Source organism: Zosterops lateralis, assembly GCF_965231275.1.
Source record: "Zosterops lateralis genome assembly, chromosome: 11".
NCBI classification, from domain to species: domain Eukaryota; kingdom Metazoa; phylum Chordata; class Aves; order Passeriformes; family Zosteropidae; genus Zosterops; species Zosterops lateralis.
The window spans coordinates 14,227,042-14,245,817 of NC_139771.1; the positions used below are offsets into that span (position 1 = coordinate 14,227,042).

The 18,776-nt window shown below is 37.2% G+C and overlaps 1 protein-coding gene across 2 annotated transcripts in view; it reads right to left on the bottom strand.

Moving 5' to 3' along the window:
* The window catches only part of FHIT (fragile histidine triad diadenosine triphosphatase), a 548,140-nt gene extending 529,636 nt beyond the window's left edge, over positions 1-18,504 (bottom strand). For both annotated transcript variants that reach the window (XM_083869433.1, XM_083869434.1), the window contains exon 1: positions 18,469-18,504. The gene's annotated coding sequence lies outside the window, so the exon portion shown is untranslated. The remainder of the gene's footprint in view (positions 1-18,468) is intronic.
* Between the last annotated feature and the right edge of the window lie 272 nt (positions 18,505-18,776).

Consider the following 18,776-nt stretch of genomic DNA (forward strand, 5'->3'; position numbering starts at 1 on the left):
TTATTGCCTCTCAATGACAAAGATACTCGATCAAATTTAGATCCACTGCAGTGCAAGCAGTAAAACAATGTGAATACATAGTGTGCAGCTTTGCAAATGGAACACTTTCATCTTTCCACCTAATAAACAGTACTGCTATTGCCAGGTAGTGATGTGTCAGTGATTAAAGTTTTATTATTCTTTTTTTCACTTTATTCACTCTTCCTCCATCTGGAAAATCTGAGACTATTTTAAAACTGACAGTACACACAATTAATTTGCAATGACATGATAAGTAAGTCCCACATTTCCTACATTCTAGGTACACCAGCATCCTATATTCAAATACAAAATGTGCAGATGTGGCACTTAGGGACACGGTTTAGTAGCAGTACCTGGCTAATGGTGGGACTCAGTGATCTTAAAGGTATTTTCCAACCTAAACAATTCTAAATGTACATTCTACATTATAAAAATGACCAACAAGAAAGAGAACTGTTGTAATTTTTAACTCCTCTGCTGATTATTTGAACTGAGCATAGAATTACAGAAGGAAAGACCCTTTCTTCTCTAAGTTCCCTTCAGAGTTCCTGTTTTCTCCATCTGGAGCCAGACTAATATCAGCTCAAACACAAACATGCCCAGAAAATCAGCAATTCAAGCCACATGTTCTCACAAAAAATATAAATTGATTCAGTTCACCAGGACTGCTCAGGGCTCAAAAGCAAAGCAATCAGGCTCTCAATGAGACACAGAGATCACCACGTGCAATTCCATTACAGCCAAGGACAAGGTTCTACACTCAAGATGCTCCACTGCCATTTTCTGCTCACCCAGCCTGTGTGCTTAACATCCCACTAACATACAAAGGACAGACCTAAACTGCCTCTTCAATCCAAAGAGAAGCTGCACGATTCTTTTAATTTGACATCAAGCTCAGATCAGTAGCTAATGCTAAGGGGCAAATCATAGTAGCTTGAATTTAACTCAGAGCAAAAGGGGTGAGACAGGAGCTTCAGGACGGAGCTGGGTCATATTCACCAGTTCACAACAAAGGTGTGGTGAGCTTCTATCTACACAGACTAGAGCATCTGAGAAATGTGCTCATACTAGGGCAGAAATAGTCACCTCCTCTCTAGAGAATTCTCCTTCTGCCAGGATCTCTCCAAGGAAAAGCAAGTCTGACAGTGAATGCAGGTAACAGCACCTGACAGTAGCTGTGCAGATGTGCCACCTAAAGGACGCAGGTATTGTGAGGGACATTTTCTGTTCCCAAATAAAGAAACAGGAGAAATAACTGAGTGTGTGCATGTGTGAGCATGAAATGGAAGCCAAATCTATCTAAATTAAAGACAATTATAAGGAGGTCATTTGATTCAAGGTCACCTATGGCAGGCAACACCACAAGTTACCATGATAACTTTATATTAAAAGAAGATCAGACAGGTACAAACAGCTGCTGCCATGCACAGAACTCCACTTTCCAGCTTCTCTTAAATGTTTTCCTTTGAAAATACTTTTATTCATTAGAAATATTTGCTTTCTCCCATCTCTTTTTTCTTATATATTTTTCTACCTATTAACAGCTAAACTGCCTATATATATTAAAAATTAATGTACCATGTCATAAAAGGCAAACATGATAAGAAAAAAAAAACACCCCAGCATAGCATACATTTGCTTTTTCTGGGCTATACAAATCTGGTGCTTAATTGGTCTTTAAACAGTTGATCACAGTGATTTACAATTTATAACAACGCAAAATCATAACAAATTAAATTTCGCTGCATAATGTGACTATCTTGAATTTCTACGTCTTTCTTTTATGTTGAAGGCTGCTTTAATTATCCCAGTTCAACTTTCTGAAAGTGACAACAGGAAAAGGTGAAGATGAAGTGAAAAATGAAAATATGAAGTTGCTGAAACAAATATAAGCTTATGGGATACCTGAATCTCAGCAAAATAGCTTATTGATGAAAATGGGTCTGTCAGGCTGCCTGATGTAATATCCAGTCTCTTCTCAGCAAAAAACCCACCCTATTTCTACTTTAGCTATTAATCAAAGAACAATTAAGTTACACATTTATGAGCAAGTACAGAATGTTGAACTACCTTCAAAGACTAAAGTTATTGTGATATTATACACACAGACAAGTATTATGCTCTGCTACCTAAATTTTAGGTATTTATCCACTTAATACACAGTGAAAAATCCACAGTTATGCAGTCTTATCTATCTTAATTTCCTGCTTTCCATAGAAATCCTTGATGCATTCTACTACATAAGCAAGCCTCATGCAAATTCAGAAGAACCATTAAAAAGTCACTTTCAATTTTCTTGTTTTTCTCACCTGGCATTATTAATCTAGGGAGCAGATGCAGGATCAGTGCATTTATTTTTAAATACACTGGCATTAATCTTTGCAAACATAACTACACCAGCACAACTTAACCACTGTGAACAAAGCAGAAGTCAGCACTTATTCTCTAGGATTTGGAGACCCTCAGCATATCAACTTTCTTTACATTCTCCCTCTGTCACTCAGCCCTTTTGCCTGATAGGGAAGCCAGGTGGCTAAAGAAGTTGTCCTGTCAGCTTTATCTCTAATCTCTGCACGCAGATCTGTGAATGTAACACAAAGAGTGTAAGGCAATGCTTGTCACTGCAATATAAGAAATACACTTACCTTTAGAGTACCCTCTTTCTGTAATTTGAGACTACAAAGTGATAATAAATACATACAGCAATGTTTGACCTATACATTAATAACTATGTTTATTTTGTACAGCTACTATGGCATGAAAGAAGTTTGTACTAACAGATGTTGCTTCCCTCTACTGCTTTAATGACACTATTGTCTGGTCACTAACACTGAACTCATCCAGCAGCCCTGTACATGGAGAGGGCTGAAGCAATTTATGCTGGACTGCCCTGAACGTCAGCGAGACAACTCAACACAGACAAAAGATCAATTTGTACAAACACAAGTTTAATCTGGAAGATGATTAACAAACAAGTAGAACTAACTACCAAAGGAAGTGGACACTTAATCCCTCTCAGTCTCTTCAAATGAAGACAAGCTTTGCAGCAGATCCACTTCAGCCGAGCATGTTACCAGCCTCCATCGAGGGAAATGAGTGACACTTATGTTCTCCACATAGGAGCCCTAAGGAAAAACTTCAGTGATCTCTTCTGATCTCTACAATTATGAACCTCTACCTTGTAACCCTAGGTACAATTTTTATCTACGTTTAGAACAAAAAGAAATATAAATTTGTGGAAAAACAAAATTGTTTGAGTCTTTACTTCAGTTTTCCTGGAAAAATTGATGGAGAATTAGTTCTCGCGTGCACCTCATTACTGCTCCCAAAAAACCTCCAACTTCTACCCTCTTCCCTCTTTTAATTTCAGAATTGCACTTAAATTATAATGGTTCTTCAAATTATTTAGACTAGCTGGCTACATTAGGAGTAAGATATCTATTCTAACAAAAACAGGTCAAGTCAATGAAAAAAGCTGCATATCTTCTAGCTAGGAACTTCAGAGTCAGGAAACAGGAGCACAGATTTCAGGTGCTTTTGTCTTCACTGCTGAAAATATTTAGAGGGATTTCAAGTGTGCCTGTACACATTATATATGCGTGGTTTTATCAGCATGCATTTGGGTTATTCCCTCAGAAATCCCTCACTCTTGTCCATAGAAAATCTGATTCAGGTTTCAGAGTTTTTACTGGGAAAAGGAAAACAATATATGAAATACATTTTAGCCTTTATATGTTACAGGTTTCGTGAGAGAAGCAGCTGTTTCAAATGTTCTTTAAGATGTCTGCCTTTAAAATGTTCCTGTTCACTTACATTTTACTTCTGAGCTTGTTTTGGATATTCTTCATCTGTGACATTGCCATTGATTTATTCTGGTCAGAAATCACAGGATTTTTTTCTGTTGAGCAAACCAGTGGGCTTTCTGAATGCATTATCATCAACTTCTTTTTTTTCTTTAACTTTTTTTAAAGGAGGCCAATAACTACTGCTTTTTCCAACCAACTGCACTCTGGTAAGTTCATTACACACTCATTCTGGTTCTGTGTCATGCTCTCATGATTATATAGTGTGTAAGTGCTGTCTATAATGACCAGGCAAACAGAATTCAGCTGAACATCTTTATCTATTTTTTTTTCAAACCTAGAACATTATGTGCCATTTTATTTTTATGAGACTTATTTCAAACTTTTTCCAAGCAGGTCTGTCACTGCTCACAACACACAAAGGACGAAGCAGGCAGCAGAAGGTCAGACAAGGAAAGCTCTATTTCATATTTATTTTGGTTAGAGGGTCAAGGATTGGCTATACAGGTTGCCACCTCTCTGACCTCACTGGTGAGCATTACTGTTAATCACATTTCTCCTCCCAGAGAAGAAATATGTAAACACACAGTTAAGTTTTAAAAATACATATAGTTTACATCAAGCTGCGTGAGAATCTTCACTGCAAAGATTCAAAGACTCAAAACAAGAAAATTCAGGGTGACACAGGTCTTGGGTACAAACCCGATGTTTTTCTTTGTTTTTTTCCTTCCCACTCTCCCCAGGTCTCTAAGCCACCCCCAGAACCCATCAGGCAGAATGGCATCAGTCGTTGTTGAGCTTTACAACAGTCATATTGATTGGTCTCTCCCAAAGGCACATTGTCATCATTTTACCACTGATGGGGTTATGGGCAGACACACACTTTGACATTCCCCTTAGATGTGATAAATGCAATCCTCATTTTCTCAGATCTTGTGCAATTCACCACAAATCTATTGATCACTACAGAATGACCCTTTCTATTCCACTGAAGCTGTGAAACCCAAAGATATAAGTATCTTCCCAATTCATACATACACAATACAATCCATAGTCCTATTTTTTCATTAGATTGGGGTGATTCAGCTCATCATTTCCATGATGAAAATACCAACTGGTGTATTCCATTTGAATAATGTTATACAGCATCACTCTGAATAAAATATTATTAACAGCTTTCTCCCCCACTATAATCTATCTCATTTTTGAATACCAAAGGGCATTCCCAACATGTGCCACATGTGAATCATTTTGCTTGTGGACTGCCACAATCATTATTATTATAACGAACAGTTGGTGGTTGTTACTAGCTGAAGTTTTACTTGGAAATTTTACTCCAGTAAATAAATATTTAAAATTCAACGTAACAGGCTCAAAATTTTTTTCCTATGCTTAGCATAGGAAAAACCACTATTCAACATTTACTACACATTCTGGTTTGTGCACCTTCTGCCAATATTCTCAAAACAAGTAAAAAATGGTCATTGCAAGAACAAAGCAGCCAAGTCAGCCACATATTAACTTCAAAGAGCAAACAGAACAAACTCAGTGCAGTAACATTGCTCCTATCACAGAACTACAAAGAGTGTAGAGACTATGGCAAGATTTGGCCTAGGGTACAAAATTCTAGATGCACTATTTTGGGAAAATACAATAAAATCTCCATAAAGATTTGAACACTTCAAATGCTAAGTGCTCATGATGAAAACAGATGCCTGTCACTGCCCTATGGAAATATAAAACTGTTCTTAGTTTTGGGTCTTAAATACACAATTAAAAGCTTTCCATCTCTCATTTCAGATAAGGAAATTGCAATCCTTCTTTGGAAATTAACTTTCCATCTAGTTCCTGGGATTTTTTTAAATTTTTTTTTTGAATGACATATAATTTAATTATTGAATGTGGCTTACATTTGCATCTCTGGAAATAGTTTGGTTTTTTTCTCTCTTCTTCCACCATTTCATTTCAGTCCATTACCAGGGGTGTGAGCAGGTTGCTGACTATGCTGATAGGCAGAGAGCAGGGAGAAGCCCTCGCTCCACATTTCACTCAGATAATAGAAACCTGCAAGCTGCTCAGTGTGACAGATGAGCTCTGTGAGCTAAAGCAACTTGTTCCGCCTGTCAGGCTGCAAGAGCCGACAGCAGCGAGATACAATTGTGATGACACCACCATCGCCAAACTGGGTCAAACATACGGTCACTTCAGAACAGAATGTCACCCTTTCTTTCTACTTCAGGAATTTGATTCAGTGACACTAAAAGCTGTTAGATACCATTAGCTTTATACCCAGGTTCGAAATGAAACTCTTTCTCTGACAGTATTTGAAGGATCCTCTTTGCCATTAAAGTTCGTAGGAATCACAAACTGTCAAATAATGTCACCATTGCCCAGAGGGAGTGGGTGCTTTATGAGCACAACACTCTCCATGTTGTACCAGGGGAGAAGGGCCTTTGGAGTAATATCACCATTATGGCCTTTGTGGATTAATTGCATTAAAACCATCACAGAATTTTAAAGAAAATTATACAGATATAAAATGTTTTCTTTAATTGCAGAAATAAAAGATACCTGAATTCATGCCTACACCTGTTATTTTTAAATCTTCATCTCATATAAAAATTAACTTTTTAGTTTTAGTGAAAGAAAAGAATTATTAAATGAATGATAGTAAAATGTAAAGATAAATTGAAAGAAATATTTAATAAAGACAGTAAAAATCTAAAGATAAATTGAAAGTAATATTTAATAAATTGTTCCAAGTATTTTTCTTATTCTTGGAAGATTTACTCACATCATACTGTGATGCTGAAATACCCCATGCTATATTACAAGCATGTACTGTTCAAAGATTAAATAACTGTAGTAAACAGGTCACACCACATGCTGCTTCTAGATAAGATTTGGAAAAGCAGATAATGAGATGAAGATAGTTCTGGTCATACTCTGATACTTGATGATCAACACTTTGCATGTATTAAATGATGTGCAAATCTATCTTTTTTAACAGAATTACACTAGGTATATGTTTCAGCACGGATAACTTTAGTCCAAAAGTACTAGAAATGTAGAAAGAAACAATAAAGGTCTGAGACATCCAAAAGTAATTTCCTTCTCAATATTTACCAATTTGTGTTGACAGTCTGAGTCAAGCTCAAATCATGGACTTAGGCCAAGCAAAAATTCCCAGCCTGTTAGATTCCACAGTTTAATTTAGGTATTTCAATACAGCATAATGAAGACATTTCACATATTTCAGGTTTTGATGAATCTATTTTTCTGGTTTATGTTACAAACTTGCCTTTCTAGTTCAACACAAAAATTTTCAGGAAAAATATTTTCAAGAAAAACTTCTCATGGAGCCATTCTGTTAAGATGATTCATATTTTTGTGCAGTTAAAAACTTATATAATTCTTAAAAATAATTGTTGTTTACTTGCTTTGATTTCTAAATGTCTTTGATCTCATTCATTAATATTCATTAGACTTCTGATGTTGGACTAATGAGAATCTTACACATTTATGAGAAGCTATTTAAACAATGCTATCAATTTTTTTTCTGACTTCTGTTTTTCATCAACACTGACAATACTTAATTCTTTGTATTCTCCGGTTTTTTCTTCAAACTTCCTGAAGACATGGTACACATTCTCCAAAACAAAAGGGAACTCAACAAATGCATAACTAATTCAGCCAATTTTGAGCATAGAACCCTAAGCAGATAACAAGAGGAACAGATAATATATATGCACAGAATGAATAATGCTCAAAGGAAGAATCCAGCCACAATTTTTCAGCCTCGGGAGTTTATAGGCACAAAAGCAGCAGAGCTGTTGTGAGAAGACAAGAGCAACCACTGATATTTCCCATCCCAGGTGCACACACAACTGCAGGAACAACGAGGCACTTGTGTGCTTTGTATTTCAGAAAACATCAGCTGTGTTCAGATTGAGTTTCCATTGTTTGCAGCCCATCTCCACAGGAAGCTGAAAGGGAGAAAGTCCCCGAATGCAGCCCAGAATCACCTGCATTGCACACAGAGAGTAAATGAGAAGTGCCCAAGGGAACCAATGCAATCCACCACAACATGGCAACAAACAGATTCAAGATAATATATCAAAATTATATATATATGTATATATATATTTAGACAGAGCCACACCAGTTTGAAACCATCCATTAGAGAATTCTAGCCAGGAATTAACTCCTACACTGCAAGAGAAATAGCCATTATAAGCTTCCTAATGACAATAAAATAAATGTGCAAATGCAGTGAAGTACATAATTATGCAGTGACCACAACAGCAGAGTTATACCACACAGCAAATTTCCATACACAGAAAGCCACTGCTCTGGTGTCAGTAGCAAATAATAAAAAAGTTCAAAGACAAAGTCTTCCTAACTCTAGGATTCTAAATTTATCTCACAGGATGCTTAATACCTAATATCTCAGAATCTACCACCAATCCCAAACTTCTCAAAAGAGTTCCTTTTGTATATAAAAGTTCAAAAGATCTCCAATGGTACAAATGTTTTATTAGGTGTAAATATAAGAATATGAATGTGATTCTATATTACAACACAGTTTTGGAAGAACTGGAAGAAAATAATGAAGTAATTTTAGAAACTTTAAGTAGCATCCAAAGTATTTATATAAGCCAGAATCCTGATTATGTGCAACACCAGCCCTTGCAAATCACTCTCAAAGTTAAATGCTATTAATCTTCCTCTAAGGAACAATATTTCTATCATTTCTTCCTTTCTGTTCTTCACTATTTCCCTGCATTCAGATCCTGATAATTAGTCTGTAACTCTTATTCTCAAGCTCTCCTCTCAGAGATGTGCCATCACAGCATCTGTTGTACTGGGATTTTATCCCACCTAAGCAAATCTGCTCAAAAGAAGCCACCCATTGGAATTAATGTGACACAAAAAGTGTTAATATCACAAAACTAGAAGGCTTTTTTTTTTCCCTGACAGCTGGGATAGTGAAAAACAGGATAACATATTATTTATCAGAAAATTTTCCAAGTTAAGTATACACAATGCTTGGGGTTTTGGGGTTTTTTGTTATAAAATGTATTCTAAGTTCTAATTCAAACATCCTAAGGTTTCCCAAATTTAATTTTTTAAAAAAATTTCTTAAATCACACTGTCAAGGCCTAACAGCTACAGTTTCAGTTGCAGCACTGGGAAGGCTACATCTCACAACAGGTATAAAACACTGAAGTTAATTAATGCACTAGGATTCAAACAGCAAAACTGATGAAAAGTTGATACAGAAATCCTTCTCATTGGAAACACTTAGGCAAAGAGAAATGACAGTGCCTGCTACAATGAAGCAGTGAAGGAAAGCTTACAAATTATACTAATTAGCAAGAAGCAGGCAAGAAAGATAAGAGCCTCAAAGCAGGAGCAGCATCTTGGCAAAACTCCCACAGGCAAAGGCACCCAGTCAAGGCCTCACCATCTTCTGTCCTCCCAAAGAGGCCCCCAGCAGTCCAATGTTTGCCCCATGAAATCAGAGCCAACCAGCCTGGACAAACACCTGACTTACTAAAGCAACTTTCTGAACTAAAAAGAAGCCAGTGTGACCAATCCAAAACTTGGTTACATCCACACAGACTGAACAACTGCTGGTTAAACACACACTGAACCAATCTTTGGCAAGGCAGACAGACAAATGCTCTTCTTAAAATGACATCCATTACTTACTTCTGAAAGCACCACAACTGCATGCATGAGAGTTATATTCTCCTACACATGAAAAGACTCAAAACTATTTTCTTAACCTCTCATATAACTGCAAAATTTGTCCATCCTTCCAGTAAAATGTGCATTAAAATACAGAGTTTTGTTAAGTTTTAGTACTATGTTCATTCAATCAGCATGTTCTGTCTCATTCAGATTTCACCTCAAGTCAGAACAGAAAGTGAGTGCTCTTGGACAGGAAAATCTGAATTGGTTAAACAGCTCAAGACCTTCCAAGTGAATGTAAACTTTGAAAAAGATACTAATTTTTTAGTGAAAATCATTATAATTGTTTTGAAAATTTCTTCATTCCTACAAGTATCATTAAAAAAACTTCTTGTGTCAAACAACCCCAAATATTTCAACCATTCTAGAGACAGAACTGGGATGCAAGGGGAGTTATATAACAGCCTTTTTTAGGACAAAAATTAGGTTCTTACAATACAGTTCCTTTTTATTTAATAAAGTCCAGTTCCTTATTAATTGTCACTGTTTCCGTGACCAAAAACTGCAATTAGTTGCGCTTCACAACACACACAAGAATCCTTTTGTGGTTGTATTTTTCAACCTGAACATTAATAGCAGGACTGTTACAAATTCTACAGGAATTGCATCACACGCCTATTTTATTAAACCATTTTGTGGTAAGAGACAGTTAAACACTGTGTATCCTTCAAATATATTATTCTACTTGAGAAAACAGGCAGTCTACCAGATGAATTAAAGAAGCCAAGAAACCAAAAACCAAAACTACTATTTAATTTGTACAAACAGTATTTAATTTTTAAGATCACATAAAAATATGAGAAAAATAAAATGCCTTACTGTTTTATTTTCAAATGGAACTCATAGCTACAAACTAGTTTCACTAGAAAAATGAAACTGACAGCAAAACAAAACCAACAAAGGAAAACAATTTTCATTAGTTCGAACGAAACTAACCAGGGCTATAAGCAGTAAAAACCCAACTTCTTTTAAATTCCAAAATGAGTCTCCTCTCCTGACCTTTATAGAGCTCAAGATGCAAACGTACACAGAATAAACAAAATAATTTGAAAGCAAATTCACTGAGAACGCCTGACCTTTGAAACAGCACAGATAATTTTAATCAGATTTGCACAATGTTAGTCTGTCTCAGGTTCAACACAAAGATGACAAAAGTACTTAAGGGAAAAAAAAAAGACAACATTTTACCAAAATAAAACCATCTTTAAATATTTTTTTTTAAAATATCCCTAAGAGTCTCAGATTCAGAAAAGATTCCTCTGAAATTCTATTCTCACAATATCGAGCTAAGGTGCATAACTCAGCTCTAGAGAGAAAAGCCCTTTCTGCCAGTTATACACGTTTCTCCCTCAGTTAAAACAAAGAGCTGATATCTAAAAGAAAAAAAGTAATTTACACAAACATTTTAAAACTTGGGTTTTGTAAGAGTGGCCTGTAGTTGCCTCCTTGATAACCCAGCATGCAGTGGCTGCGTAAAGCTTCTCAGTTACATTGATTATCTTAGATTTTTCAGAGCTGACAACTAAAAATATCAAGATCTGCAGCATAAATAACCTGACAAGCAGTGCTGACTAGGAAAAAATCTCAAGTTACAAAGAGAAGTTCTCAAGAATATACACAAATGAGCTGAACTAGCTGGCAGCACCTTCCTTTGTTACACCAGGAGTTAAACAGCATTTACAGCCACCAAAGCTGACCATTGCTGGTAGTGCTTGGAAAGAACAAGAGAAGAAACCTTATACTTTATACAAGCCCCAAAGAAGGTCACTGCAAGTGGTTCTATTACTTGAATAGCAATTTTTGAATAGTAAATACTTGAATAGTAAATTTCTTCTGATGAAATGAGAATAATTAGCATGGGGACCTGAAAGCCTTCTTTAGGTTCACAGTGTTCAACCTCCATCAAATCAGACCTTCCAAGCCAACAGCAACAAGAGGGTTCTGCCCAAGCTGGAAAAGACAGAATGAGAGTAAAATGCAACTAAACAAAGACACTTAAAAAGCTGAAGTTTGGCTTTGGTACTTTTGAGAAAAAGCAACAGTGACCAGGACAGAGATCTTCATTAATTATTTGCCCAGTTGACAGATGCAATAGGACAACATAGTTTTGTCAAATAATGCACTTTATCCAACAGCACCAGTCCAAATTACTCCTGGCCTAGCTGCTTTTAAAGCTTCACTTCTTAGTATTTACAGAGAGATGTTCAGTTTAATAAACCACTTAGAGCAGCTGGAAAGGAAATGTAAAGTAAATACTATTAACTACATGAATTCGAAGTATTCATGGCTCACAAATGAATTTTCCATATTGGCCGTTTCCTTGTAGAACATGCACTACCCTTGTAACTCTCATGAGCAGCAAGGTGAATCTAATGTGTTTCTAAAGAATTTGGTCCCCTTATCTACTCAGATCATTGTGAGCAAACCTGGTACTATTTGACTTGGCCTCTTGAGACATCAAGCAAGATAACAGCATTCTGAAAACCAGCTTTGCTGAGAGCTAACACGTGTTGAGGTGGGATCATGAACACCAAATCTCTCCAGAACAGCATTCCTCCATTTGCATGTCACTGATTCATTCTCTGAAATATTCTCTGCTGAAGGCCAGTCAACCCTTTCAGACTATGGCAACAGCCACATTCCTCTTCTGCCACGCTGTTTTGGTCTTTTTCTCTCTCCTTTGCTCACAGAGAATTTTACAGCTTGTCTGCAACAGCTATCTGATATCCTCATCTTTTCCTATTAAGGACTTTAATTTATTCAGCTTATCAGGAAGGCTGAGAAGGGAGCTGATCACTGTGTACAGACACTTGCACAGTCTCTCAGTGTGAAGCATTCTGACCTTGCAAACAGAGTCACAGAGGCCCTGGCACCTGGAAATAAATCACACCGAGTGCAATGGGTGGTTCCTCACAATATTGGCAAATATTATTGATATCTGCATCATCGAGTCTCAACACACAACAGAATCTCTTACAATGTATCATAATAACTATAAAACATTGAAGAAATAATGTAGAATAGTTTTATCTTTTCTAATGCTGCCTTTGTATTCCTATTTTCAATATAAAATGAATGCTCACACACATGCTCAAAAACTAGCATTAGCATTAGACTAGAAAAGTAAAGGGAAAACAGCTGCCAAACGAAATAGAACTTCTAGTTTCATATTTTCTTTTCAAATTTTAAAGCAATTTTCTACATCTCTAAGCAAATAAAAACCTTTAAAAAACTTGTTTTCCCGAGAAAGTAATTTTCCCTACCAAAATATCTATACTAAAATGCACTGTTTTGTCTAACCCTGGAGTACCTCAAATTGTATCCTGAGTAAGATTCTTTGCACTGTTTAACTTCAATACCCAACCACCTCTTTCCTAATTTAAATCCTCTCATAGATCTTCAAACATAAATTAAAAGCTATTCTCACCCCCACAACTATTTCCTATCCCCCACCAAACAATCACAATACTACAGTCAGACTGCCACAAATACTTTCCATATTCTCCCTTTTCCAATTCAGTCTTTAGCAGGACAACTCATGATAAATACATTCATAAAAAATTCTTATATATATAATATAAATGCTTCGCTACCAATATTTCACTCTAGTTTTTTATTAGGCGAATTACACCAGTCTATAATGATAACTGAACTGAACATTTTAGTTGACAATAGTTTGCAGCAAGACACAAACAGGCACAGTAGTTTGACAATCAACACTTCCCCAGTAACATCACTGTAGTTTAAATCCAACTCCTATGAAAGCTTGCAGAGCAATGGAAGGGGAAGTCCAGGGTTGCAAATTTTCTAGAAAAATATTAGGTAGACCATTAGGCCTTCATTCGGGCTCTGTTTGTCTGCATTTTGTTTTTTTTCTATAAACTTGTGAACCTAACCATATTTTTAAACAAGGCTACACATTTTTTTCATCAAAACATCATAAGACTTAGAGACTCATAAACTCCAGATTTAAGCAAGCTCCCTTCTGTCCTTCCCCCCTCTCCTTCTAATATTGAATGTTTTAAAAACAAATTTCACCTGAAAAATTTATCAGCAATGAACCAAATTCTGCTATTTTGAAATAGGATTCATCACAACCATACAAGTTTTAAATATTTAAAGCACAACATGCACTAAAAAGAGACTGAAAGCCTGAAATCATTAGATGTCTCAGCACAAGAAATAAAAAGGAGAGATACATTTCTCTGCAAGTGTAATTTCAAAGTCCTTTCATAGAGGGATCTAAAGACTGTCAGCTTGGTTGCTCTGCTACTGTATATTAAACAAGCAAGTAATTAAGCTATTGGTTTTGATTCATGGAAATGCCAAAAAGATCATGGATAAAGTATACAAAATGAATGATTTTTCCTTTTTTCCTTTTTTTCTTTTTGAAGGAGGAGTATCAGGAAGGTAGCAAAAGTCAGGTAAAGCATCAAAACGGGCAAAGTAGTGACAACAGAAAAACAACAAAATCAAGCACCTTTTCAATTTAGTGACCATCTAGAAAAACACAACTGCATTAATGCTATTTAAAAGCTATTTCAAAATCCCAAGTCCCTGTGAAACACTTTACTTCCTAGCAGCTTAAGGAATCATTATTTTGTTTTCACTAACAGAACACTGATGCTCATTCCCAATGCCAGCTAAATGCAAATTTGAGCCTCATGTGTTACCTACTGCTTTCTAACAGGCCTTCATTATCTCCAAGTTCCTGGTTAAGACTCATGCACGAATCCAGCAAAACAGTTTAGAAGGTACTTAATTTTCAGTATTTGCATAATAACATTGAACAGGATAAATAATATGCATACTTAGTGCCAAGCATCAGCACAATGCCAATTTAAAGCCTTATTCTTTAACATTTCAGAAATAATTCTGAAAGCAAATTAAATTACATATATAAAGTATTCCAGCAAGTCAGTATGAAATGACTTTGGAGCAGCAAAACACCTGCCAAGGCCAATACCTACCAGACACATCAGATTTTTAGTGACTTAAGACCTTGCTAAATCTCTGCAAACATTAATGCTAAAACCCTTTACATTCAGAAGAATTGATATAAATGTTTTTGACTCCTCATGCAGTATGACAGAGCATTATTTTGATAAAGTAACTGGCATCGCTGCAGTGCCAACACAGAAATTCTGTACTTTGGAGAATCTACAAATGTGAAGCAGACAAATGCAGCTGTTGTTATGTGTTACAATGCAAATCTGATGAGCTACACTGGGAATATTCAGTATTGCAGTGCAAATTGATGAGAGGAGAAGCATATAGTCTGAATAAAATAAAAAGGTTTATTTAAATCTCACAATTAGGAGATTTTGTTTAGTATTGTCCAAAAGATTAAAACCAGCTTTTTTTCCCCAAGACCTCTTTACAATTTTTCAAGTTTGCTGCTAGAACAGCCACACCACTTCCAAGAGGAGCAGGCCTTTAAAGGCGCTCTATTAATTTGAAAATTTCTACCCTGTTACTGTAACAGTCTGCAGGGACCTGTGCAAACACCTGCTCCCCTCTGCAGGTACCCTCAGCCCTCCCACCCTGACACATCCCCTGAAGGGATTACAGAGTCAGAAACCTCCACTCTGAACCTTCTCTACCTTCTCCCTCACAGTCCAAGCAGTGGTGGAGCAGAGCTCTTTCAACAATTTTCCAGTTTGCTCCTTGTAGGAATACGGTTAGCAGACTGTCTTGAAATTTAAGGGAAGGCAGGAGGAACCAGTCTTAATTAAGGGCTTCTGCATAAAGCCTTCAACAGCTGAGTCACTGAGAGAACAAGTGAAATCCAACTGCATAGTCCCCACTAACTCTGCACGGACACTGAGAGACACAACCAGGGCCAGATACAACCTTTTCCAACAAGAATCGCATTCAACTAATGCCAGTTTCCTTTTTACCAGTAAAGCTTTCTAAATGCTGATTATGAAGCTGTTTTTCCCATACAACCCACTTTTATCCACAGTTCGTGTACACACTATTATGTGGAGAGGTAATTCCTTCACTACAAAAACTTACATACAAAAGTGAAAGGCTTCAAATTCTGACACTGACTATTTATGATGGATACTCAGAATTATCCTGTAGCTTTAGGGACAATCATATTTCTCCCCCTGGCACCCAAAGGAACCCATCAGACATTTTATCAGCAAACAAAACAAACAAAGATTTGGTCAGGCCTTAAAAATAAATAAATAAATAAAAACCAAACAAGCAAACAAAAAATTCAATTACATATGCATTTGAATGCTGCGCTCGGAAAACATGAGTTACAAACTACAAGGATGCACAAGGAACACATTGCACCAAACATGTCTAAGAGTTTTATTTGATAAATTACTGGTGGAGCAAGAAGAATGAATGTAATTTATTAAGACTTTCTTTAAAGCGTCCATCTCCCCCTAGAGCTTATGGAAATAACAAAGCAACAAAACCATGTACCTCAGTAAGAATAACTTAAATCTAAGTGAGAAAAAATCTATAGGACGGCAAAAAAGACACTTGAGATATTAATAAGGAGAAAATATGGATGATACTGGTCAACTCAGTTTGATGCACAAAATAAAACATTGCCTACACAGCACCAAAATATTTGAAAGTAATCGATTTGCATTTTGTAACCATTCCTATTAGGATCTGAGCTACAGAAGTCAACATTTTTCTTGGAGACTTGATATATCAACATTTGGCTCTCTGTAGTAAGCATGGCCAATTTGTCTGAAGCTGTTTATTTACACACTAAAGACATTTTATACACAAATCAGCAGACAAAGTTGGAAAGTGACAATATTTTTAACTTTTGCAGAAACAAAGAACATTATAAACACACTAAATAATATAAATAAATGTAATTGACATAATTGAAGCTGTAGATACTGGAGAAGAAAGAGTGACTGACATGTATAAAACTGAGTAATTCAATTTTCTGCAAATTCACAAAAGGATTCATGTGACAGATGACAAAACGAGTGAGAGGATTACACATTGTAACTATAAAGAGGCAAATCCTATAAAGTACATACACAGTTGTAATATGCAAGACAAGTGGATAATCCCATGTTCAATGTTAACTTATATGAGTTGACCCATTGTTTCCAATAGCATCTCTATATCCTCCTATTTTCTCAGCATGTATTAACTTGGTCACTAGCAAAGTCAATGGAAACTGCAAATACACAGTTCAAAGGCTGTCAAAATAAAATATTTTACTATGACTACAGGCTTTGTGTAACACATTCTTCTCGTTGCACTCTAAGGCTGAGACATAAACCATAACAAAGAAAACAAAATTATAAGAAGCTGAAAAAAAATCTGAAAAATGGATTCAAATAAATGCTTAATAAATAAGTGAATGAAAACAAATAGGCTCTACAGCTTTCACATATTGCTGCCTTAATTCTTCTACGTTTTCTCAATACTGCAATACCAATTAAATTAGCATTATTATAATAGCATATTTTGAAGAGATTGAATTAGAACTTGCATTAGAAGTGCTATACTTGGAAAAGCAGCAGCTCCCATTGAATGAAACTAGCAGCACCTCTGACCAAATGTCTCACAAGGAAAAAAAAAAAAAAGGAAAACAAGCTGCAAGAAATAAACTAAAGGTTTCATAGTAAGTGATGGAATTGACAAGCAAACTAAATTCAGCCTTTCCCAGCACTCTGCCTCACACAGGAAAAAAGCAGTGTGCGTATGTGTAGAATCTTTCAGCACACAGACTGTAACTTCTAAAGATAGGAAAAGTACCCTCCTGTCATTCAAAGATTTAAAACTATTCAGAATGTCTGAAAGTGCATTTGAAGGGAAATGTGAAGGCAGGTTATGAAATCAGAGGGCCTGCTATACACTGGAGATAAGACACATCTTATCCTGAGGAAAAAGACAAAATATTTAATGCCATTTTTCCTTTAGACATTTCAGTGACTCGATTTAAAATTAAGGTCTTAGCACATGCCCTGTAATGTCTTATTTGAATCACCAACACCCAACAATCAAAAATTAAATACTTTAAAAACTGCTTACAGGTGGACATATTGTGCAATTGCTCTTTGAACTGATCTTTGTCTTTTCCACTTTTTAAGACTACGAAATCAGGTATGATTTTTAAAGACCCTACACCATCTGAAGAAATTTAAACCTAAAGTATTTTTTGGTCTCAAAACAACTTTCAGCTGAAGATCTCTGCGCTCACATTTTAGGTTCCATCCTACAACCAAGAGAACAAAAGACTATTTTAAGGAAAGGGTAGGGAATTGAGCTTTTTGTTGTCCTTCATCTTGATTTTATTAATTTCTGAAATGAGTTACCAGAATCTATTTCTTGAACACATGGTGTCCCCGGAAAAACCCAGCCACCTTTATCTAGTGTATGGTATTGTCACCCAGCCTACCGATGTCCAGCCAAAATCATTCAGAAACTGGTATTAAAGCACTTGATCCACCATTTCGACAAAGGTTTCTGAAATGCTTTTAAGCGTTAGCGCCTTACACAGAAATTTAAACTTAAGCGATCGCTCAGTCTCAGTGATCCAAGCGTGGCTTGGTTGTTGCAGTGACCGCCTTGTGCTCTGCCGGACCACGGGAATTAATGGATCTGCTGTAACACACCGTATTTCTGCCGCTCACCGGCGGGCTCACGAGAGGCAAATAAAACACTTTTAATTAGCGCGAAGCGTCCCCACGAGGGTATTTCACTACGGGCGGGCAGGGACATGAGGGCGGGCAGGCAGAGAGGGGACGGAGGGTGCGGGGGCAGCTCCACTGAGGGAGCGGGGACAGCGCTGCCCCGGGGCTCCCCCTCAGCGCCCGCCGCCCGCTCCGCCCGCCCGAGCGATCCAAGGGGGACGGGGAGAGGAGGGGGAAATGGACACAAAATGGAGACTTACAGCCCCGCCGTGACACCACGCCTGCGCGGACCCGCCTCGGGCGGCGCGGGGCGGGGCGGCCGCGCTATCGGGGCCCGCCGGGACGGTGGCTGAGGGGATGTGGGGACTGAGCTGGGGCTGATTTTTTCGCCTATCGCTGATTTTCGTGCCTATCGCCGACTTCCCTGCCTGTCGCCGATGCCCCCGCTTGTGGCGGGCACTGGAGGATCGCCAGGGGAGCGGCTCCTTGGCCGCCCCTGAGGGGCACCCGGGGAGCGCCGTGCTCAGGGCCAGCCCGAGCTGGGCCCGCAGGGAAAAGCCTCACAAAC